Source organism: Falco naumanni, chromosome Z (genome assembly GCF_017639655.2).
Source record: "Falco naumanni isolate bFalNau1 chromosome Z, bFalNau1.pat, whole genome shotgun sequence".
Lineage (NCBI taxonomy): Eukaryota > Metazoa > Chordata > Aves > Falconiformes > Falconidae > Falco > Falco naumanni.
Genome location: NC_054080.1, coordinates 34,617,002 through 34,641,787, shown reverse-complemented (window position 1 = coordinate 34,641,787; position 24,786 = coordinate 34,617,002).

Here is a 24,786-nt window from a genome sequence, read left to right as displayed (position 1 = left end):
ATTCCAATAATTTTCCTACAGGACCATCCTTCCCCTGGCAAGTGACTTCCACAGAACTTACACCATGCACACAAGGATATTTATCACCAGAGAGGATAGTAAAACACCCACCGGAAGGCTGAATCCCAGACTTGATTACAACCAAAACCAACAGTTCTTAACAATGTATGCTGGATATCTTCATTGTGTTTTCACAGTGCACACTGGATAGCTTTTCCTTAGAAGGAAAGCTTGTAGCCATACTGGGATTTGAGATGGATGATGGCAGAAACACTGGCTCATTACTTATTTTTTACTCCATAGTATTTCTGTGTAACTAGATGCTTGTAACATTTAAGCATGGTTAGGCTGTCTAAATTCACTAGTCCAAACCTGAACGGACACAAGCCCACCAAGCACTGCACTAAGTCTATTACCCATCTTTGGGAAGCCTACATCTAGTCAAATTGACAGATAAAGGGAGCACAGCAGTGTCATTAAATAAAAGACTGGACAAGTACCACAGGTGAAGTCACATGCACATGCTTCAGGGCCACCTCCCTCTGCAGCAAACCTGACTATAGCCATACTACACAAGACTTGGTCTCCTCTGGATCCCAGCCATTTTTGCTGTCACTTGGCATAACTTGTATGATTTCTCTTCTGTCTGCTCAAACAGTCCGAAATAATGTGAGACAGGTTACATCCCTCTGGTGTGGTGTTTTTCTAGCAAATTATAAGGGTGTGCATAACATGAGTTTTGATGTAAAGGTTTTTTGAGTTGTTATAAGTCTTTCAGGAATGGTATTATGAGACCCTTATAAAGCAGAGGGATCCTAACCTTGTGCCTGCACTGGACTCAGCTGGGGCATCCCAAAAGAGAGCGAGGAAGTAAACTAGCAGATGGGGAACAGGTGGGACAGTCTTAAGCTTGTTGCCTAAACAGATTTGTATTGTAAAGCGCACCTAATATTTCTTTCAGTGTGGAGGCAAAGGGTCAGGTGAGTACAGAGATGCAGCAGGTTCCTTGGAGATGGAGCACATTACACTGTATGTGGGTGTGCTGGCAGGACGTTTGCTTCAAGGTATCATGGAAGAAGCTCTCAATGAAGAAATAGGTCTCATCAACCTGGAAACAAGGTCATCTGTTTGAGGCATATTAGTCAAGGATGTTTTACAAGCACTGACATGCAAAGAAAAGTTACAGTTCAGGATGGCTATGAGGTCTCACCTTTACTGAAGTTAATTAATAAAGTCACTATAGTGCCTGTTTATAGGCCTGTTCACAGCTGCCAGAAACCCAGTTTCTGACTTTAAGGCAAATCTCTGCAGTGGGAGAAGGTGGGGAAGGAGGAAACAGATCACAAAACTACATGATATAACGTATTTCCTCTAAATGCTTCAACATGGAAAGACTGGTAAGGTTTTCCATGAGGTATTAGTAAGTCTCTCAGTGAATAACCAAGGGAGCAGAAACAAAATTAAATCATGCCAGGGGCAACCAACAGGTTTTAAATTGTGGTTCGTTTTTTTGTTTTTTAATTCCACTCTGTCATTTCACTCTGTATTAGGTAATTCGTTATCTAATTTAAAACAGGTATTACATGTTAGAGTCTCCACACTTTGCAGCTGGCATGTTTAGACCATCTCCTTCATGCGATCTCTTATTTTGGCTGCCTGTGTTGTTTTGGCTGCTGGAGTAGAAATCCTTTGCTTCCTGACTTTCAGAAAACCTGGATCCATTTCCCCTTTAAGCTGGCTGGAGCAGATGGTGTACCAACTGCATAAGCAAGAGGACAGAAGCCTTCAGAATCACAGATACCTTTGGAAAAGTTGTCTGAAAATGTTTTAGGTACAATTTTCAAAGTGTCAAAAAAGTCTTTAAGTTTGCAAGTGACTTACCTTACAAATTAGATGAAAAAATACCTGTCCAGACTACACTATACTTTCCTCTTCCTCAAAGCTGGAGATGTGTCTTTTTGACTGAATGTGCAGCTGTAAATTGAGAGTGAACTGGAAGATCATGTAAATTAAACTCTCTTCACTCATTCTCTCTTTTAGGACTACCTCCACCTATGGCAGGGAGCCAAAATAGGTGTAACTCACATGGGACACAATCCAGTTCTCATGAAGTCAATGAGAGTCTTTCCACTGACTTTTGTAGGCATTGGATCCAGTCCACAGTGAGGAGCTTGAAGGTGTAGGTTAAAATATCCCTCTTGTGTTTCCTTTTACATACACACAGTAATTCCTTTGCCTGTAGCTTGTTTCAGTAACACTTTGTGTTTTTTCATCCAAGCTCTTTTGTATGCAGCTTCAATGGGGTTATTACCCCGAGGCTAGAGCAAGGCTTTGAAAGTCTGGACTTCTGTGGTTTAAGAATCACTGTTATATACTGTTTGCCTGACTTTTATCTTGGAGCTTTCATTCAGTCTCATCCCATCCAGACAGAGTTAGAAATCCTACTTATCTGGGGGAGGTAAGACCTGAGACCTCTCTCCTCTTGCCCCAAGCCAAGCTGAAAACCATTCTACTAGGAGGTGCTACTCCCAGGAGACACCTCTTAATCTATAGTAAGACCTGAGGCTCTGAGGTCTTATCTTGCTCCCCGTTTCTGCAAAACATTCTCAGCAGAGCCCTAATGAGATCCTTCCTCACACTTCCCCCTTGACAAAAATTGCCATACTTGTGGTTTATTTAGACATGTATTTATAGAGTGTGACAGAACCAAGATAATGATAATAATCAGGTTCGACACAGCATGAGCAGCAAATGTGCAGAAAAAAGGAGTGGCTTCATCTGAGTTTTTTTTCTCAAGTTTATCCACAGTCAGGGAAATTGTAGTATAAGGTTCCCTCTGCCTCATGACCAACAGGACCTACTACAAGCTTGTAGTAAGCCCCTCCACAAAACTATCTGACTAAGAGCATGTCTGTTCAGATGTTTGTGGCTACAAGTTATAAACTAAGATGTAAACTGCAAAAATCAAGTCATCTAAGGGGAGAGGGAGGAGCATGAGTAGGTTTTGAGTGTTGTGTAGAATGATGTAGCCACAGAGGGTAATGACCTTTCACAAATAGCGCACCAAGCCATGCTGACATCTCCTACATTAGAGAGTGAACACGTGAGATGAAAATTCAGCAGGACTCGGGAGCTGCTGACCAGCCAAGACATCAAGTCTTACCTCCACATTAGAAGGCATTTTCCAGCTCCTTCCCCTGCACCATCTGCAAGACCAGGCTGGAAGTGGCTCAGTCTGCCTCCAGATGAACCCAGCAATCATGAACTGAGAAAGAAATAAAGGCAATGAATTGTAGGTTCCTCACTCATGTTTAGGAGCCTGTCTGATTTTCCAAAGAATGGGTCTGTGGTTGGCTTTATGAGAACATTCTTTTGATTGAAGAGTAATTCAGGTCTTTGATGCAATCTTGGCTCCATTGCAAAGTCTACATGTCCCAAAAAACCCAGATTTGTGTCCCTCTCTTCCTCTTCCCCCCAAAATTAGTCAATAGCCTTAAAACCTAGGAGTGGTTGGTTTTTTTGTGGTTTTTTTTTTGTTTTGTGTTTTTTTTGGGTTTGGTTTTTTGGTTTTTGTTTGGGTTGTTTTTTTTTTGTTTTGTTTTTGTTTTTTTATGAGAGAGGCTCTGTAAAACAATAGAAGAAATGAAGACATCTTTAGAGTCCTACAGCTGTGTATTCTGGGTCCGTGTACTATAAGTTCAGCCTATCAGCCTACATTAGCATAGCAGCACTGGGGACAGAGGCAAGGTGGGAATGAGGCAAATGGTTTATAACTGTTTGACAGTTATTAATACCTGCTAAAACCATACCGTGACTCTTGGACATTTTTAAACAAATTTGAGAACTTTGATTTAGCATTTTTGTTTCAACTTGGGCCGCTTTTAAATGGAAGATGCTGGTTTGGAACAGTACTAAATAGCTATTTCTTTCAGCATCACACCGTATCCAAATTAAGCCAAACCAATCCACTTCTTTTTTCCCTCCATTGCCCTTCCAAACACTAAAGAATTTATCTTCTGGCTCAGCTAGCATTTAATTTTACCCTTGATGCTTTTATTAACTCATTAAACTGAAAATATATCTGTGAAATCAGTCACATTTTTATAACAGATTGACATGGAGGGTTGTCTCCTCCGCCCTTCTCCCCACAACTGCCAGCCAAACTGTTTGACCCCAGCAGGCTGGAGGGAAATCAGATATAACAAGAAGAATAGAGAAAACATTCAAAAAGAGCATAGTCAACACATAGCAGAGTTATCATCCTCACCAAAGAATGTGTAAGTTTGCGTATGCTTCTCCCTCGCTGTAATTTTTTTAAATCTGATTATATGCTACTTCAGTGCCAGCTTCCAGAGTATCCCCATACCTTATTGTGGTTCAGGTCCATAACTCTTAGGGGTGGAAGGAGGGAGTAGTGTGACAACAGAGAATCAGGACTGATGGAAGGCAAAGTGCCAGGCCCAGGTAGAGGTCCAGTTCCATCCAAGGTGGGATAACAGAAAGACAAGCAGAATAATTTTTTGGAATTGAAAGCAGAAAACAATGTGTGCTTCATGCAGAAAAAATGGGCTATGAAAAACACAAGCACAAAGCAAAGCCCCCAAAGACCTGTTTGGAAAGGTCAGTTGAATTCAGAGCAATTCAGGGCCAGAGCCTCATCAAGGAAGCACAGCTGAGGTTTGCCAGGTTACACCCTCCAGAGGAAAAGAAGGAGTGCCAGAGAGGCAAGAGGGAGAAAGGAAAACCAGCAGCAGGACGCCAAATGCTTTGCAAATCAGTGAGCCTCAGTGGAGTTACATCAGTGGAGAGACTAGCCCAGCAGCTAACCAAAGGCACACGTCTCAAAATAGGAAGCTTCAGTCTCTGCCTCAGGCACCAAACTGAGCAAACCTGCAGAAAAGGACAAATCTAAGCATTTAAATGGATGAAATCCCCCTGCAGATGTCCTCTGACTAATCACGTTGGCTGAAACTTCCCATGCCTGGTTCTTTAACCATTTACCTTAAAAATTGTCTTATCCTTTCTCTTCTGCCCCAGACCCACCTGTATTTAGGCATACCAGAGACACCAGGTTCCCTGCAGCTTCCCACACTTCTACAGGCTCCCAAAGCAATGGCATGCCCAGAAAGCTAGATTTACGTGTAGGACTGCCCGACTGGAACAGATGCCCATCACACAGGGCAGCTCATGCTGGTGTCATGGCACAAGGCAAGTTTCTGCTCATTTCAGGTCACACCACTGTGAAGCTACGTGTTCCCTGGAGGCACCACAGTGCAGTGCTGCTGAAGGATCTGAGGCTGCACCCAGACTCGCTCCCAGGGTTTCAGGGGAGAGCTCAGCATGACAGAGGGCTGAGCCTTTGTGGAACAGTACAGACACAGCACTTCGCAACGTCATCTCATTTCTCTGCCCACCATAGGCTTCCTCTGTGTGTGTGTGTATGTGCAAACCAGTCAGGTGCACAGAACTGCCATTTTCTAGCACACGTGTGCCATGGCCCTCTGCTTTCAGTTGAAAAGATGCCAAAGTTATAAATATGCAAAGAGAGGAAAGTTACAGGAATGTGGAAGACAAAAGATTTTAAAACTTATTTCATCCCCGTCACAGAAGATTTTTGACTGTTTGTTTGTTTCAAAGCTGCATTTCCTTTCTCCTTCCCAGTTTTAAAATCTAAGCACTTTTGAACTCCAATATCCATCTCCAGGCAGGTGGAAGAGATTGCGAATTACTGTTGGATTTAGAGCTTAAAAAGCATGCCCATCACATTTGGTGTAGTTCTGTTGACTGTACCACTGGGCAGCAATTATCAGTTTCAATCAAACAATAAACATTAGATATGGCTCCAGTTACTGGCAGGTGGACATCCAAGGGTGTGGACAGCAATGGAGCAATGACAAGGTCCCTTGTGTTGGGCAACAGTCATTCTGTGGTTCAGAAATTCAGATTGTTGCCTTCCATGATGAGAACATGGAACAACACAGGTGACCCCAGTAAGCTGGGGCTCCAGGGATCACAAGAGACCTTTCAGAGTTTCCTCTCCATCTCCCATGGAAGGGCTTAGGGCTGTCAGTCATGTGCTGCTGAGTAGAGAAATTACTTCCCACCAAGCTAAGAAACTGATAAATCCTGTAATTGGTGAAAGTAATCCCACTTCCTATCTTCCATTTCCTTCCTTTTCCCACATCCTCCCTACAGCCCTTGATTGAAAACTCCATCTCTTGAGCATACTGAAAGAAATGCAAGTCTATTTTTTTGCTGCATCCATCTTCATCAAAATGCACCCAACTAGGCCTTCATCCACCACTGATTTAAGCACTTGCTTGACTTCAGCCTTTGAGAACAAAAGTGCAGTGATTTACATGCTTTGAAATCAGCATGTGTATAAGCCTTTGCTGACTTAGGACCTAAAGACATTAGCCTACAACTGCAGCAACATTAAATTAATTACTGCAAAACTGACAGTTGCAGGGACCAGCTAATTCAGTTGTGCTGTACATTTCCTGTTGTTCTTGACTAGGAAAGAAAAATGTATCTCATATTCCCCACACCAAGCCTCAAAGATGGCATGTGTAGGAATCACTTCTGTGCCAGACATTTTTTACAAGGGCTCATCACTTTTCCATGTTTGAAACAAGTACAGCTTACTCCGCATTCATCAGCTAATGATTTCAGTTGGTTTTGGAGTGCCAGTCATAGAGCAAATAGCCAAAATAGCCATAGTGTATCCGGATGAGAGAGCTACATGTTATAAAACAGTACATTCAGTTCCAGTGATTATATGAATTAGCTTTATGGTTGACAACATGGCTTTCAAGAGAGCATCCTGCTCCTCTTTCCCCACAAGCAACACTCTTGACAATTGCATTAACTCCAATGTGAGTGTAGAGGGTTTTGCCTTCAGATTAGATTAATAAATTTACATGCCATCTGGGGAGATATTTACAAAATGCCAGTTTTGCATTGGTCTGAAGTCTTTGTTGTCTAGACTGTTAAAATAGAGATCTACAAAATCACCAAAGGAGGGTAAATCAGAATAAACCAGTTACCACTTCATTAAAAAGGAGGAATGAATGAATGCATGAATGAATGAATGAATGAAAAAAGTTCTCAGGTAGCTGGTTTCAAGCCCCTGGCCAAAAATCTTAAATTATTCAAAAGGAAATATGCGAATTCATGAGGAATAAGTTTATCAATGGCAATTAACTCTGGCAAACTGGCAGTAATATCAGGTTCTGATGTCTTAAACGCAACAGAAGATAAAGCATAGCAGAAACGGGATGTCTTCATGTTTTTTTCATGGGAGTTTCCATTAAGTTCCTGGTACTGATAGCTTCTGGACACAAAGATCCAAACTCCAAAAAAAACTTGGTCTGATTTAGTATGGCATTCCTCATGTGAAAAGGTTAAATTATCTGAAGTATATCATCAGGATAATAGCATACACTAGACCCTTTAAACCAGCTCATCACACCTAGCCATGTAGTATCTGAGGATATGCCAAAAAATAAAGCAATTGATCCCCATGAAACCCTGTTAGTGTGCACTGGGAACTAAGGCACAAAGACAGCTCTTAATAGATTTGCCCTGGACAACTAGCCTCAGAGACATGAAGATGGGACCTCTGCCTTCTCCCTATTCCTCTATAAAGAATAGCTTTCCACTAGAGCCTACTGCCATTCCATTCCATGTGGTTCATACTGGGAAGTCAACCCACATCCTGTTGCTAAGCCAACTGATGCATGTGTGTGCAAGTCAAACATCTCATTCATTAATCCAAGATCATGCCCTAAGGTCTGGCTTCTGTGGCATAAATCCCAGAAATTCCTAACTAGACCCTCACGGGATTTTTTCAGGTATTTGTAAACCAGAATTAGGTCACCTTGCAGCATCTTCTTCTTGATAAGACATGGATTTGCTCTTGAAACCTTTCCAGGTAGCCATCATATGTTAAATAGTTTAATACTAGTTCTCTTGTACTTCTGAGACATTCAGCCTGTATTCCAAGTACTTAGAGTGAAATTCACCCACAGGCTGCAACCTTTATCCTTCGCATGTATTAAAGCAATCTCATGGGACTTTTGTGTCGATAAACCTTTTAGTATTTTTCTAAGGTGAAATACTTCACTAGACTTTCAAGGACATTTCTGCTTTTATTTTTGCTTTGTTTTGCTTTTTGGAACTGAAGGAAAAGTGTATTTCCTCCATGTCATCTTTCTTCCCCCTTCCTCCATGTTTTTCTTACATACAGTAACGATTCATAACAGCAAAATGCTGTTTGTGAGCAGCTTACCTTAGTCACTGCTAAAAATCTAGTTTCAAGCATTCATATATGTGTGGGACTCACAATGGCTTTGAACACTGGAGTAAATTATACCTTTGGTTTGCAGTGCATCTGGTAGGTAGAAATCAAGTATTTTGCAAGGATCCTCATTAAGCTGTGTTTGCACTCAGAACATTTTCACTGTCATTCAAGTAGTAATGCCTGAAGTGGAGATCAACTATATCAATACACAGGTGCTCCCTATCAGTACACTGGAAGCCGTGCTTGTTGTAATGTGTCTTTATGATGGGGTTGTATAAACAGCTCTTTGATGGTAAAACTACCACATTTCTAGCTACCATGGATTAATACCTACAAAACTGCATAAGCCACATAGTTATATATGACTTCAGAAAAGACTGTCTGCTTACTCAAACACAGAGAGACATCCAATCACCTTCTACAAACATCTTCTCATGACAGAAGCAGTTTTCAGTGATTAATGAAAGACAGTTAAATAACAACTACATTCCACAAGTTCATAGTGTCTGAGTGCTTCTTTCATTTCTGCCGGTTATTATTCTTATTATAAGTTTTGCTTCCCTATGAATGGAAATACCATCAACTAAACCTGGGGTGACTCACACAATATTCAAAGAAATGGAAAAAACTTCTGATAAAGGAAATATTTCTTTAGGTGAAAAAGCACATTCCTAAACATGTGTACATGTGTACACACATGCGAGGACATGCACACTTACTTACACTAACTCGTTCAGGAGCATTTCTCCAGAAAGCATAAGAGTCCATTAACTAGGCTGGTACTTTCACTGCCAGTGAAAGTATCTGTTGTTACTATGCACATCTACAGCTGCCTACTTGTTCAATAATATACCTAAACCTGCAAATGGTCAGTGTTTTAAAGATTTTTATGCCACAGTCTACACAGAGACAATGGAAAAAATAAGAAGGTAAAGTAAGGCACCTGGGTAGGGAACAAATCCTGGTAGGGAACAGCCATCACTGCCCAAATTTTATTCACTGAAAAACATTAGCCTGTTCTCTAAGAAATGAGATCATTTCTCACTCCACCCTTCTCTCCTTTAAGCCTGTGGAGAAACTCTGTGTAAGTAGGAATTCTGAAATCTCAGGGACTGCCAAATATTTATTTGCTGGTACTTGCCCTTGCAGATGATTGTCCCATCACCTATATAAATGAGAAGCCTATTATAGAAAATGTGGCAGATGGCTACGCTTCAGGTTTCTCCAGCCACAACATTCCCACGAAGGCTATGTTAGGCCACCCATCCACCCTTAGAAGTGAAAAGTAATGTAGCTAAACAGAAATGCACAGTATTCAAGATTTTTTGCTCTTGGAAAAAAGCAGCAGTTCAGTTAAGAAACAGCAGCTGCCCCCACCTATTCTTATTTCAGAGGCTTATTACTTTTTTGATCCTGCATTTCTGGATTTTTTCATCTTCTTGTTTGTGTCCTGATTTCAGCTGGGGTGGAGTTAATTTTCTTCCTAGTAGCCACAGTGTTGTGTTTTGGATTTAGTATGACAATAATGCTGGTAACACTAAAACCAATGTTTTACTTGTTGCTAAGTATGGCTTACCCCAAGTTAAAGACTTTCCAGTTTCCCATGCTCTGCCATTGAGAAGGTGCACAAGAAGCTGGGAGGGAACAAGGCCAGGACAGCTGACATCTGACCTGAACAGACAAAAGGGATATTCCATACTGCAAAACATCGTGCTCAGTATGCAAACTAGGGGCCGTTGGCTGGGAGCCACCTGTTGGGGACTGGCTGATTGGTCAGCAGGTAGTAAGCAATTGTATTGAGCATCTCTTGGGTTTTATTCCTCTCTCCCTTTTTTGTTTTCATTACAATTATTACAACTATTACATTTACTATTTCTACTACCGTTATTCTTGGGTTTTATTCCTCTCTCTCTTTTTTGTTTTCATTACAATTATTGCAACTATTACATTTACTATTTCTACTACCACTATTGTTATTGTTATTATAATATTTAACTTTATTTCAATTATTAAACTGTTCTTATCTTAAACACACCCGTATCACCTTTTTCTGATACTCCTCCCCATCCCACTAGAGGTGGGTGGGTGGAGTGAGCAGTTGCGTGGTACTTAGTTACCAGCTGCGGTTAAACCACAACAGCTTGTTACCAATCTCATGTTTCATACTCAGCTGTACCAATATATCACAGTAAAGAAGTTATTAACAGATGCAGAAGAGGTAAGATGCTAGGGAAAATTAAAAGGAAAAGCCTGGGCAACAGGACATAGACCTGGTCTTGTAGCTGTGAGCACTAAGACACAGTGAATCTGCACTAATTTGCTAAATCTGCCACAGTGTCTTTAAGTGACATTAAGTGACTATTAAAGCCTTGAATCAAGATCATAAATACAGCCAGGCTAGCCCAATAAAGATCTTAATCTTATTGTGCCTCTAGTTGCATTTGCCAAAGCAACATACTTTGAACCTGGGTGAAAAATTTTCAGCAGAACACCTGTCAGTTAATGCTGCTTCAGCACGAGTCAAGCAGTTCACTGATGCATGTAAATTTCTGTCAGAAAACCTTGAAATGATTCAAAGAACAACACAAGTATTTTTCTTTTTCCATCTTTATCTTTCCACACCTTGCTCCACAACTACAAGTAGTTTTCACTACCCTGTTTAGCTTTGAAATGCTGTAACATGGGCTAAAGTAACACTGCTTCAGTTTTGACAAAACAAAGTATTTTGATAATGAAAAAAACAAAGCACCATTAAATTTGGAAGTAATTTATTTCATAAAACAAACCAAAAAACCACATATATTAGAATCCTCCATGTGATAGGAATTCTATTTCCTGTCATGCTGTCAGATATTGCTTTTCCTGCCAATCTTTTACATCCATTTCAGATGTAACCTGGGGCAGGAATTCTCTTCTGCTCTCCACTTTCACATCTATTTTTCAATTTCTTATTACCTTTCCTCCTTTGTAGTGATACTTAACTGGTTGCAGAAAAAGGTCACAGTAAAACCAGGATTCAGATAACTCTTCGGTCTGTAATGCCATTTGCTTTTTTCAGGGCATTTTCTGGGTGTTCAGTGCCCACAGCATTCAATTCATCTGGGTTCAACTACCAGCACCCAGGGTAGTAGGTCAAGCAGTGAGACTTTCTGAAGCATCTTCTTTTTGTTGGTGTCCAGTGGGATCACTGTGGTTATCTCTTTAACCTGTTAGTTAACTAATTCTATCAGTTTATGCTTTCCTTGCAGAAATGAGAGGGGCCAAGTCAAGAACCATAAGCAAAGTCCCAAGAAAAGGGTACCTGAAAACTGCTTTGTTACTTAAATCAAGCCCATGATTTTGCTGAGGGATTAGGCAGGGAACATGGTGTGATTGTGCGGGAGGGATGTCACGTAGTTTCCAGAACACAAAACCTTGCATGAGACTGCTGAAGGAAAAAGGCAACACAAGCAGGGTGAGCCAGAATACACTACCTTTCTGGGGACTAGCTCTCCACTAGCCATGCTGATCACCTCAAATCTCTCCAACGTTCGCCCTTCAGATCCCCCCACAGGAGACTTGCACACCAAAACTGGGCTCAGGCTGATCAGGATAAAACATTTTTTAAGTCCACACAAGGAATTGTTCTGAATTCTGGAAATGCCAGTGACAGTAGAGATACAAGACAGAGCCCTAAAGCAAGTGCTGCTCCATTTGACTTATGAATCTCTCCACGCTAAACCAGGCAAGCACCAAGGGCATCATGGAGAGAAGAAGTATGGTTTGTCAGCACCAGAAACTCCCCATGAGTGCCCCTGGGGACAGCACAGGCTGCTCACAAGACGGCATGCTGCTGTAGTACCCAGAGTGGCTGAAGTAGTTTTCTCGGGCACCTTTGTGATGTCCTTCCATTGCACAAGGCAGGCTGTTAATAGCAAGCAAGGTTTACGTCTCCTCTCCACACACAGAGGACTGCAAACAGTAAGCAACCCAGATAACACTAGAGGAAAGACCAGCTAAGGAACAAATTCATTACTCTCCTCATGTGACTTGGAAACAAGCAGCTAAAAAGCATGAAGCAGACAAGTATTTTGTTCCTTTCACCTACCTCCAAGCAGCAATGGTTGTTCTATGTGGAATCCTAGGACTGGAAGAAAAGCTGGCAGCCCAAAAGCAATTGCATGCCATTCTGTCCATCCACCAGAAGTCAAATGAAGGGGGGACAGGTTTCTTCTGTAACTCACCCCTTGCATGAACAGATAGATGCATCACAGTATTTATCCTGTGAGAATGACTTGCCAGGGATTTCCCACTAGTGCAACATTGCTCCTGGACTCAGGTCTGAGCTAATGACTGTCGGTGCAGACAGCAAGGGAGTGAGCTTTGGTAGCACCCTGCCCTGGTTTCTGTGGCCTCACCAACACGCCACGTGATGACAACCAGCTTTTTCATTAACAGGTTTGGGACGAGCACAATTTGAAGGCCAGATTTTACCCACAAAGCAGAAGGGAGAGCTGGTGCATGTCCCTCCATCCTCAGCAATATCACGGCCCACAGAGGAGAGATGACTTCCACCTTATCACCACTTCACTGGGGTGACAGCTTAATTCTTAAAAGTATGTCACATACAGGCACAAGCACCCACTGTCAACACACTGAGCTAGCCAGAAGTAAGCCAGAACCAGAAGCCATATGCCTGTGCTTAGTGGGATGCTGTTCTGTGGCATTAAATACTCTGCAGGGGCCATGCTGGCTTGTGTCCCTGTCCTGAGCACAAACAGAGCAAAACCATCTGCCTGCAAAAGACCTTGCTGATATATCCTCAGGTAGGAAGACTGAGGCAGCTTTAGACCTTTCTGGGTGCTGTATTTGATGTTGAATTCCTGTGTCACAGTGCTGACACTCTTACAGCCCAGCTGAGGGGAAGGACACAGCGAGAGCAGCCCCCTATGATGTCTCATGACACATGCTTCCTTTCCACCAACTGCAAAGAAAAGCTTATAGACCATTAGCCACTCAGTCAGACACTCACACTTTTCACCCCAGGTACCAGGTGTCCAACCTACCAGGACAAAAGATGTCATGCTCCAGAGTGGCAGGCAACCCAATGACCCCGCCTACTTTTTCTTTTCTGTGAAAGAAGATGCGCAGTGCACAGTGAGTGGTCAGGAAGCCCATGTCCTGGAAAAGCCTGCCCAGCATTTCTCACAGGAGTGCTGGTATCTGGTACTGCCTTTGACAAAATAAAGGGCCTTTCCCTTCACACTGAAGGGGCGTGTCTACAGGCAGCTCCATGGCCCAGGCTCACAACAGTGGGATGTTTGCCATCAGGTTTTTTTTGAGCAGACTCTTCCAACTGTCTCTCGAGGCACAGTGCTAGTCACTGTGCTGCAAGCATTGGCAACGTCATGTGTGTCTGTAGCGTACTCAGCACACGTTTGTCTGTGCCCGGAGCTGGCCTGTTGCACTGCTTACCCCAGGATGCTTTCGCTGAGCTGTATCTTGCCTGGTGCTCCATGCTTCCAAAGCCACAACTCCCACTGACCCTCCCTGCCTCACCTCACTGCCGCTGGCTATAAGCATGGTCACTTTTATCAAGGTGGACTGTGGTCCCAAAGCCCAGCAACTGCCTGATGGAACATGTTTGGGGGTGGAATTTATAAAAGCTGCTGTGTATATGAATGTACTGAGAGAGAGCCACCCCAGCTAAGTTGTGTCTAGCAGAGGTGGAAGCAAGGGCTCTCCCGAGCGTGGGATCTGTGATTCAGAATCATGTCCTTCCCAGAGGTGGAGAAGCCTGACACAGTTTGAGAGCAAGCTGATGGTCTCTGCCCAGTAGCATACAGCTGTAGCAGCTGAAGTGGAGCAGCCTCCCATGATGCTGAACTAAATGGACTTCAGCATCCTCTCACTCCACTCTTGTCACCACCTTCTCCACCTGAAGTGGGTGTCTGTGCCCCAGGGTCTGCTTCTCTGGTCTATGCAGCTGTCTAGTTTAGGACACATATTTTTGCTTGGTTCTCAAAGTTCTTTCTTGCACAACTTCCACCACACATTTTGACTTTTCCATCTTTCACAGGAAAGGTTTTCTGTCATGCTTCTTTTCATGACACTGCTGAAAAATCTGTCTTCTGGATGCAGTTTCTGAGACCTGTGCTGCATCTCTCACCCTGCCAATTTAGGAAAAATGAGGTTGCATTGACATTTGAACTAAGATGACTGCTGCCTTTTCTCAGACCGTGGGGTATGGACTAACAGAGGCAGTGTGGGTGTAGTGAGGGAAACAGCAGGGACAGAGGATCTACCTCTCAAAATGGCCAGGAAATACCCACTGCTCTTGCTAGCTGGAGAGACACTTAACCAAAAAGTAATTCTACCCAAGTGTCTTTCTCCCAAAATTCCAACTTCTCAGCTCTGGAGCATAGTGACACAAGAAAAGCTTGCCCAGACATTGGACTTCCAGTAACTACAGGGAACTGAGAACTCATCCAGGGAATGAAGAATCATGCAGCAGTGACAGAGAAGAAACCTCAAGACTTGGAGTAACTCTACTGAAATGAGAAGAAATTGGATAGTTGGGAGAGGGCAAGGGAAGTGTTAGATCCACTTATTACATTTTTCAAGTGGAGGATGTAATTTCAGCTCCAGCCCTGCTTCTCAGATAGCATGGATGCAGATGGCTCAAGCCATAAAATAAATAAAATTGAATTAATCCTCCAGGTCAGATAATACAGATTTCGTAGAGAAGATACTGCACAGTTTGGCCACAACCAGATGGGACAGCCAGAGATTGTACCCAGATTGCCTCATGCAGTGCTTTAACGGCAACACATCCTTCCTTTCTGATTAAAACCATTTTCCTCTTCTTTTCTGCACCCTGACAAAGCTGGAAATCTGCATACATTGTGCAGTGATTTTAATAAAAAACCTGATACTCAGATATGACTAACTGGGATGTTTCCAACCAATGCTAAAGTAAAACCAAAGTAAAAATAAAAGCAAAAAGAAAAGAAAGTGCCATCTGAGACTGTGTATTTGAATTGGACTGTTTGGACAGTCCTAATCTAACTTGGAGTCAGCATGGCAAAGCCCTGTTTGCAGCTTATCTGCACAGCTATTCTAGGCTTCTCCTTCATAGGTTTTAGTTTAAATATCTACAGTTGTTTACCTACAGCATGTACCAATATTTTTCCGCTTCTTGAACAATGACTAATTGCCTCATGTGAAGGTAAATATTTGAATATGTGCATAGGAAGGCTTTCCCCTCCCAGACACACAGCAAGCAGCACTATAAAAAGCCTAATGTTCATATGTAGTTTTCATGTGTTTTGCTTCCTGGAGTTCAGTGTTTCTAAATTCTGTGGGGTACCAGATCTTGACAAACTTGGACTTCAAAAGCAACACCTGCGTGAAGAAACCAGTTCCACAGCTCATGACTGAAAAATTCAGGCTTGCAAGGTCTGACAGGCTAGTCGCATTATCTGTGTCTTTTGTAGAGTTTTGCTTATGTGCAGATACTAGGGTGTGCATCAAAGCAGGTCATGGTGGATGGAGGTTGCTTCCAATGATTATGTGAGCTTTTTGCTGGTTGGCTCTCACCAAGGTGACTTTCCCTCCTAAGGTCACTTGTTTGCTCTCAAACAGCTATCTCTGAGGACAAGTATGCCATTGAGAGGGCTCTGCAGTCTTACCCTTAGGCAGCAGAAGTGATCTCCAGGGCAGACTGTGGGTTGAACACCCTACATCCAGGTTTAAAAAGTACCAGAGTTTTCTTGTCAAGATTTTCAGACACAGAGTGACAACTTGAGGTGGCTATTTCAATATGAACAGTTCGTAAACCTATGTGTGTGTGTGTGTGTGTGTGCACGCACATGTATACAATTCATACAAAGCCTCGAAGAAGAAATTGAAATAATAGACTTATGGAAAATGAAACCAGGAACTGACTAATCAGTCAAATTTCACAATTTTTCTTCAGTACAAAGAAAATATAAGACATTCACAATACTTGCCACTTTAATGAGCTGCTCAAAATTACCATATAAGAGTCATTTTCTGAAAATTATTATTTTAAAAACAAAAAGGTAAAGCTTTGCAAGTAAACTTGCCCTACACAGTTGCCTTTTGATGACCTAGTCACAGTAAATTATTGCAGCAATATTGTCCAAGGGTTTGGGAAGGATGCCTAAGGAGAAAACTCAAGTTGAAAAGATCACTTGGTTGTATCTAGTGCTGCAGAAATTTAGGCATATACTTAATCTCCCCAATACTTTTTGGCAATTTGCTAGCACACATTTTATGTCTCAAGGATTTTCTGCAGTGTAGGCAATAGGATAAGGTCTGTCTGTAATCCAGTCTTATATCACTACATTACAGATGCAGACAGAAAATCTATGTATACTAAAAGTCAGCCTGGAAAATATACTTAAATAATAGAAATTAAATTATGAGGAAAAAAATTATGATTTCACATTCTAATTACCATGTGCAAAAGCACACGATAGTGCTGATAATTAAATGTTCAGATAGCAGTTAATTCAGATCATTTCCAAGTGTAAGCCTGTTCATCTGACTTCTGGAGAAGCAAGGTTTGTACAACAGGCTAAGGTCAGTACCATCATCTTATTTTTTCCCTAAAGAGAATACCAAGCATTTTCTAAAGTAATCAGCTTGGAATTGCCTATTTTACCACAGAAGAATTCATATTGGTCACCAACACACCATTCTACCTCTTCCAGAAGTAGTTTTTCATTTTCATTTTCCATCGCATCATCTAGGACGCTGAAGAACAGCATGTCCTGCTGTTGGCTGTAAGCAATGCCAAATGATGACTTAAGAAGCTCCTGTTTTCAGCTGCAGATTCAATACCTGTCAGCCACACAGACCTTTGATTTGAAATTGGAAATAGACACTTTTCATGTAAATTAAAGCATCTGGGTCTGCAGAAAACAAAGATATATATATATATTCTCCCTTTCAAATATAGCACAGGACTTGGTTTGTCCAGGATGTACATGAGCTTTTAACAGTCAGGACCTTGATCACATGGTTGAATATTTGGCCCAAAGGTTTATGTGCTTTTTTAAAACACTCTCTAGTAGTATACCTACAAAGAGCTGAGTCTCAGAGACAGCAGTACAAAGAGGTAAATGGTTGCCATCTTCTTTCTCCCCACCCACCTTCATGCTGACAAGGAATCTGGAAAATACACATGTACAACATGAACTTGTCAGCCATGTTGAAAAAAACAACAACCTTCTTACACTGATGATGGAAATTAATGGTGTAATCATACACAAGTGAAATTATTTTTGCAAACATGGAACCATAAACGTAAAATGGCCTGCCCGTGTTGACTCTGGACTGCTGTCATCCTGCAAATATCGAGTATCCTACCACAATAAACCATATCCATTGCAACAGGGCACAAAGCATGGTGGTCTGCAAAGCATCCAGTGCTCAGGGGAATAACTCACTCACAGCTGTCTGTTCCCAGTGTGGTGTGATATAAGCCCTAACACCCAATTCAAAGGTCAGGGTCATTCATACAGCTTTGCCTGAAATATGGGACAAAGCGTATCTGAGATAATACAGTTGCAAGACAATCCCAAACAAATGATACAGTCCTAAATAAAGGATACCATCTAACATGAGAAATCACTGTCTGTCTGCTTCTCATGTCAGGTGATCACAGCCCTGTTCCTTCTCTCCTGTCATTCCCAAAAACACATATCTGGGCATATCCCTCAGGGAAACCCCAAAATGGTTTGCCCAGATGCAGTCCTTGTTAAGTTTTCACGGGGCACCATGATGTTGTTCACTGTTTCAACTCACCTTGATACTCTTTGTGTCCATAACAGGAAATGTCTCAAAGCACAGCTCAGTATTCTTGTAAATCCAGGTGTAAGATTATTCTTGCAGACAGTTGTGCTCTTGGACAGGTTTCACTGTTCCTGAAGTAAATGACAATTTCATTGCTGATGCTGACTTCAGCAGGTTCATGAACAGAATATTTAAAGTCCAAGCATTTTGGAGGTGAAAACTACTCAGAAAAAGACACAATTTAAGCTTACTCATTCTGAATAAAATTTTTTATACCATATCCAACACCATAGCATGAGTGCACACTCCAATAATGTGCTATGCTTTGTCACACTGAATGCACTCTTCTCCTGTGTGTGTGTGTGTGTGCATGACAAAATAGTACTGCATAATAGAATAAAACAAAGCAAAAACAAAGCACCACTTGCTGTGAAACTCAGGGGATGTAACTGAAGCCAAACGCAGCATACCTTCCCTACGGTGCAATACACATTCAGCTTGGGAAGGAGGCTTAATGAGAAAAGAAATAACCTCCATCAGTCTAGCAGGCAGAGATTTTCCTCCAGCCATCTGAGTTGAATGAGTTTGTCCCAGCCTCCTGAGGGACTGCCCCTCACCACTGGTCCCCAGAACTCTCTTAAAACTCTCCTTGGCAGCCAGGCATATAGATACTAATTGATGCACATGGCATAAATCTTTTCAGGAAGACAGGACCACAGTAGGTGTCTAGAGGAAGATCATCATTCATCCAGTGCCGACCATTCATTTAGCAAATGACAGGCCAAACTCGACCAGGTCCAGACCACCAGCTGTGTTTGACAGTGATGTAGACATAGCTGGATCACAGCTGACACTGAATCCCACCTTTTCTTTGAATGATGCCTAATTTCTTCCACATTGTACAAAACCAGGCTAAAAGGTCTGGAGGAGGGCTGAGGTGGTAAACTACTTCCATGGAGCATGCAATATGTGAAAAATTCACCTGCAAATAAACTACAGGAGCAGGTGAAGCCCCTTCCAAATACTAATACATCAGATTTGCACCCTCCAGCTTCGTCTAGGTTAGGTTGCCCTGATGGGCCTTTCTCCATTCATGCTTAGCTCTGAAGATTTTCTTTACACTTGAAAGCCTTAGTGATCTTTCCTCATGTTCGTGGCAGACAGCATGAACATAATGAGCCTCTTCCCTTTCCCCAGCCTCTCTCAGGAAGCTCGTGGAACATGCACCATCTGCCAAGTCCCTTGTTGGAAAACTTCAACCAAATATAGAAAGTCTGGACAAGAAGTGGACATTTTTTCCCTTCTTTGCTGTCTGGTTTTAAGTTTGTCTGCAGCTGCTGGAGTTACACAGAGCCTTGAAAGAGTGACCACTTTTATTTTTTGACTAGATTGCAAGCCAGCCTTACCACAAAGCCATTTTTTAGGGTTTTACAAAAAGCATGTGGCAAACCTCTGAAAAGCTACTTAGTCATCCTGTTAGTGACCACTGTCTTCTGGAGTTTTTCCCTCTTCTCTCTTCCCTATTCCTCACAGAGATTTTTATGCCACTTCCCAGAGCAGAGGCACATTCTTATCAACTGTGCAGCATGTTTAATAATGTTTCCCTGCTGTTTCTAAAGTATTTATTTTCACAGAGCAATATCTCCCAGAGGTGAGATTTAAAGTGTGCTTTACAGGAAAATTGCAGATTAACCACAAAAGCAACTGAGAACTGATAAACCCATCCCTAGAAACAATTACTTTTATAGATGCATGGCAACAAAATTTCTGTGGTAGAACTAGGCAACGAATTAGGAAAAAAACCCCAAACAAATCTTTTGGATAATTAAAAACAATTATTAAAAAAAAAAACAACAACAACAAACAAAAAACAACAACCAAAACTGTGGCTTTGAATGTACAAAGTGGGGGAGATGCATGCTATTGGCCAATTTTAGCTCTCTGCTGTGGCAGAATTTCTGTAGGACTATACTAAGGTGCAGTCCCCGTTGAATACCGTGCTTATGCTTTGGCTTATGCCAGACTGCTTGCCCATTTCCTGCTGGTTTCAGTCCCTGCTAACCCTTGTTAATCCTCATTTTCCCAGCTGAAAATGGAGGCTACCCCTATTTTTACACCCTCACTGCCTGTCCTGTTGTGTCACACTGTTATTTTTGTCTTGGCACAATGGAATTAGGTCACTTTCTATATTTCGGAAAATTCCCTATCCCTTAGAAATAACACATTCCATATTAGAACAAACCTAAGACCCTTCAGACATTTCCATGAGACATCAAGTGACAAAAACGTTCACCTGGACTTGGGCGATCCACAGGTACCCAAGAAGGAACTACTGGGGGACAACATCCTTGTAGGACAGCTGCCTGCTTCTGAATCACCTAGTTCCCTTTGCTAAATATTAGGAACGTGAAGCTTATTTAGCTCAAAATCAGGCTTCTAGCACGAGACAAGATGAAGTTCCATGAAGGGTTTCCAAGAGCCGGGGAGGCTGTGCTTCGTTTCTGACAAGGAATTCCACTCTTGATGTGAAAATAGTCTTGTCAACACCAATCCACCCCCACAAAGATTTGTTTTCAAAATAAGGCATTTGTCCAGTAAGCATTCCTTCGCGCCACTCCATCTTCAACCCAAAGGGAGGAAGTTCTGTGATGGAGTTGGTCCTCAGCAGGATGAATGCATTTCATTCACTGTCTCATGTGAAGGTGTCTTTATATGACATCAAAGTCAAATGGAGTGGAGTTCAGTAAGATCATGATCATGGCATTTGTGGGTCTACCACATCTACCTCAGCCAGTCCCCACAGAAGAGCCCGAGGTGCAAAGGCAGTATAAACAGTGCATTCAGAAAGGCCTGAGGTCACATAAGCCACCTTGCAATTATTTTTTAACAGTAGTTTCACTAAACAGATTAAGGGAAATCCTCCAGGTGCTCAAGGAAAGAGGAAAACTTATTAAGACAAAAGAAAAAATAAGTATTTCATTTGTTTTCCTTCCCTCATCTTTTCCAACTCTTGTCTCTTTCCATTTCATTCTGAGAGGAAGAAAAATCAAAAAAGAGGAACAGGTGAAGGCAGCAGGGGTAGAAATAACAAAGGGTAGAAACAATCAAGCAAATACTAATCAAAGTAAAGAATGGGGAACGGGGAGGGAGTAAATAAAAACGTTGTATAGTTCATGAGGAACACCTTTTCCAAACCTGTTCAGGAAATGCTGGAAGCTTTTCATTCTTATCATCCTGTTCTAAAGGAAGAAACCCGTGCCTAGGAGGCAGTGCTTCATGAATAGGCCACTGAGAGTGATCCACTCAAAATGCTGAACAAGGAAAGAAAATCTGTGTCTGTGAACGTAGCTTCTGAGTGGCAGAGTTTTCCAGCCATGCTCCAGGCAGGAAGCGAGCAGGCGATTCCACCTGCTGAATGAGCCAACGCTGCCCTGGAGATCTGTAAGCCACAAGTGAAAATTCTTGTTTCTTCGTCATGTTTCTGGTGAAGGCATGTCAGCTTGGGGTAACCTCGCTTGTTTGGGAATTCTCTTGGCTCCTCTGGGAAACGTACCCAGCTCACCCCACCCAGATTGTATCATATAATTTCTATCACTCAGAAAGAGCAGGAGCAAGTGAAACAAGCTGCAATATCAAACTTGAAGTAGTAAGTGAAGCAGCCTACACAAAAGGATGTAATTTTATTCTGCAGGAGTAAAAGCAATAAAAAGCAGCAGCTTCCTCTAGCAGTGGGCTGTGAAGTGGGAATCAGACATCCCAGGAAACGTGCAGCGTGTGTAACTCCTGGCACTTCGTTTATGTGTGATATCAAGATTACACAGCTGTAAACGTATCCAATGTCTATGGGTATACATATTACCAACTAAAAGCTATTGATGGGGCTAAGGTACGTCCTCTAATAGCCACAGATTCTTTGCTTGTTTTTGACACATTATGAAGCCCACAGAAAGGCAGAGTAAACTGTGTTTGAGATCACATCCATACTTCTATTTCTCTGGAAGTCCATTTGCCTGCTGGTATTTACTTCAAGAACATTCAAACATCCTTTGCACATTAGCTAACTTGTATTTATGATGCTGACATTAGCATAGTAAATTTTGTTACTATATGTCGCTAGAGTACTGGGATAAATAGATGGTTGCAAAATGCATACATTTTGAAGTCTAGTCTTCCACAAAGTGTACACGACCAGACAGAATCATGGTGCTATTTACTACTAGTATTACACTAACCCTGGGGAGCTGAGATTGAGAGTGAAGCCCTACTGTGTGTGGCTGTCTGCATCCACAGGCTAACGGATGGCCCTTTTACTGCAGAGTTTACAGCAGACAGTTTACACTGACAGCACAATAAATGTCTGAAGAAGGAAAATCTAGAGGTTAAGCACCATGCTAAGGTAATGCAGTGACTCAAGAACAGGAGCTGGAAATAGAACACAGAGCTGTTCTCCAAACCAAACCTACTGCAGTATCTTGAATGTGTGAAAGTGTCTTTGCTGGAAAGTCAAGGCTGAGAAAAGAGACCCTACAAAAGGTTAAAAAAATTCTTTGCATAAAGCAGCTGGAGCACGCTTTAATATTTGAAAGCAAGTTACTACCTTCAACTGTCAGAAACTATATTACAGACTTCTTTTTAATAAGAGAAAACAGAAAAACATTTTTATTGCATTCATCTAAATGGTGATTTTCCATGACAAAAAAAAAAAAAAAAAAAGAAATATTGTTTGTCTGGGACTTTTTGTTTTAAGAGACTCAAAAGAGTTAGTGAAACACAAAACTACGCTGAATTCTCCCATCTCTAATTACCCACAGAAACTTATGTGTACTGAACATAAAGGTCTAAAACTTTCCCTAGAGAACCTACAAACATTGGGCTTGATTTTAGCCTTAGATACACACACTCTTGGGAGTATATACTTATGTTACATTCTGGTCATTTTGGTCAGCCTGGTCCAAAACCCATCAAAGGCAGCAGAGATCATTGCTTTCAGAGAGTTCAGATTAGAAATGACTGATACTCACTCTAGCAGAAAAGAGGGAATAAAAAATCGTAAGATTAGCTATGTGACAATGGAACCATCCATCAGAAAAGGAGCCAAAACCAGAGCTAAATGTTAAAACAAAAGTGCAAAGCATAACTTTTGTCCTGCTTACAAAGAGTTGGCTTCAACCAGGGTATGCAATGTTATCCGTTATTGGACACTGAGACTCCTATTCTAAACATACTGTCAATATCTCTCTTCTTTAATCTCAGCAAACTGATGGGTGGTAGGAATTATACAGGATGATTTATTTAAAGAGCTGTAACAGGCCACTACTCTGCCTTGCAGCTTATCTCTGAGCTCTTTTCCCTTGCCCTAGCCATGTGGAAATCCTCTTTGATTTCCAGAGCCACACGTAATGAGACCACAACTCATTTATCTTTCATTTTTCAAGGAAATCTGACACTGGAGAAACAAGTATTTTTACTCTGGAAACAGATAGTTCAGATCCGCAGCTTGGTGGAAAGTCTCTGGAGGACAACAGAGTACCTCCTATTATTGACCCTCTTAATTTCAGATTAGGAGATGTGATTATTTGTATCTCCCTTTGACTAAAAGATCAATCCTGTCCTGCCTCAGGCCTGGCTTAGCGCCAGTGAAAGCAGTGCAGATGACACACAGTGCAAATGAGGGACACTTGGCCCCCTGAAACAAGTGTTCTTAAGACCTTGAGAGGTCTGTAAAGGTTTTGAAGGTTCTTCACAGAGGGAGCGGAATGCAGGGTGAGTTTAATGAGACCAGGTCTCAGAGCAGACCCTGGTACATACAGGGGTGGCCGCAAATCACTGCCTTTGCGCTATTGTACTCTGCAAATACTGCTACATGAATCTCAGAGGCAGGAACCCAGGCTCATGCCCTCCTCCCTCCAGATGCTTGGAGCAGCTCTGCTACAGCACAGTTTGCAGGAACCTCGCTTGAGAGCCACAGACAGACAGATGCCTCCATGGTGGGTGGGGTCCTCGGTTGCAAGCCATCTCCACATCTTCCCTACCTGCCCTCCCACCACTTGTCTGAGCAGAGAAGTGCCAGGCTCACAGCCAGAGCACTGTGCTTGCTCTCTGGCAATACCCTCGCAACAAAAATAGGACTCTGCAGGACTAATGTCCTGTGATAGCCCAGCCTGAGCCAGCAGGAGAAAAGAAGGTGTCGTGCAGGATCTGTTTCAGCCCTTCCCCAACCAAGAAAGCTGCATTGACTGGCAAGGAAGCCCCTTACTCAGGTGTCCACTCACCCCTCCCTTCCCTTTGCCTGTCTGCAGGTAAGGGTGATGAATAAAACAAAGGGCACAAGTCTGCACTTCTCAGGTATGTTGTGATAAAGGGCTCTGACAATTTAGTTTATGGGGAAGCTAGGGTTTTGTGAGGAGGGGCTATGTTAGATAGACAAAGATGTTCTGGAGGAATTAGCACACACACACCCCATCCCAAAATTAATCTTCCCTCATTTCTGCCCCATTTACAAAGCCCCATATGAATACACAAAGGCAAATTGGGGAATTCATGAACCCTTGGCAGTTAGCTAATAGAAGGCCCACAGAAGTGCAAAGTATTCTTATTACTGGAAAAAGCAATCCATGGAAATATCTCTGCCTGATCCAGAGATGGGGAGGGGCACTGTCACTCATCCAGCTCCTTGTTGATAG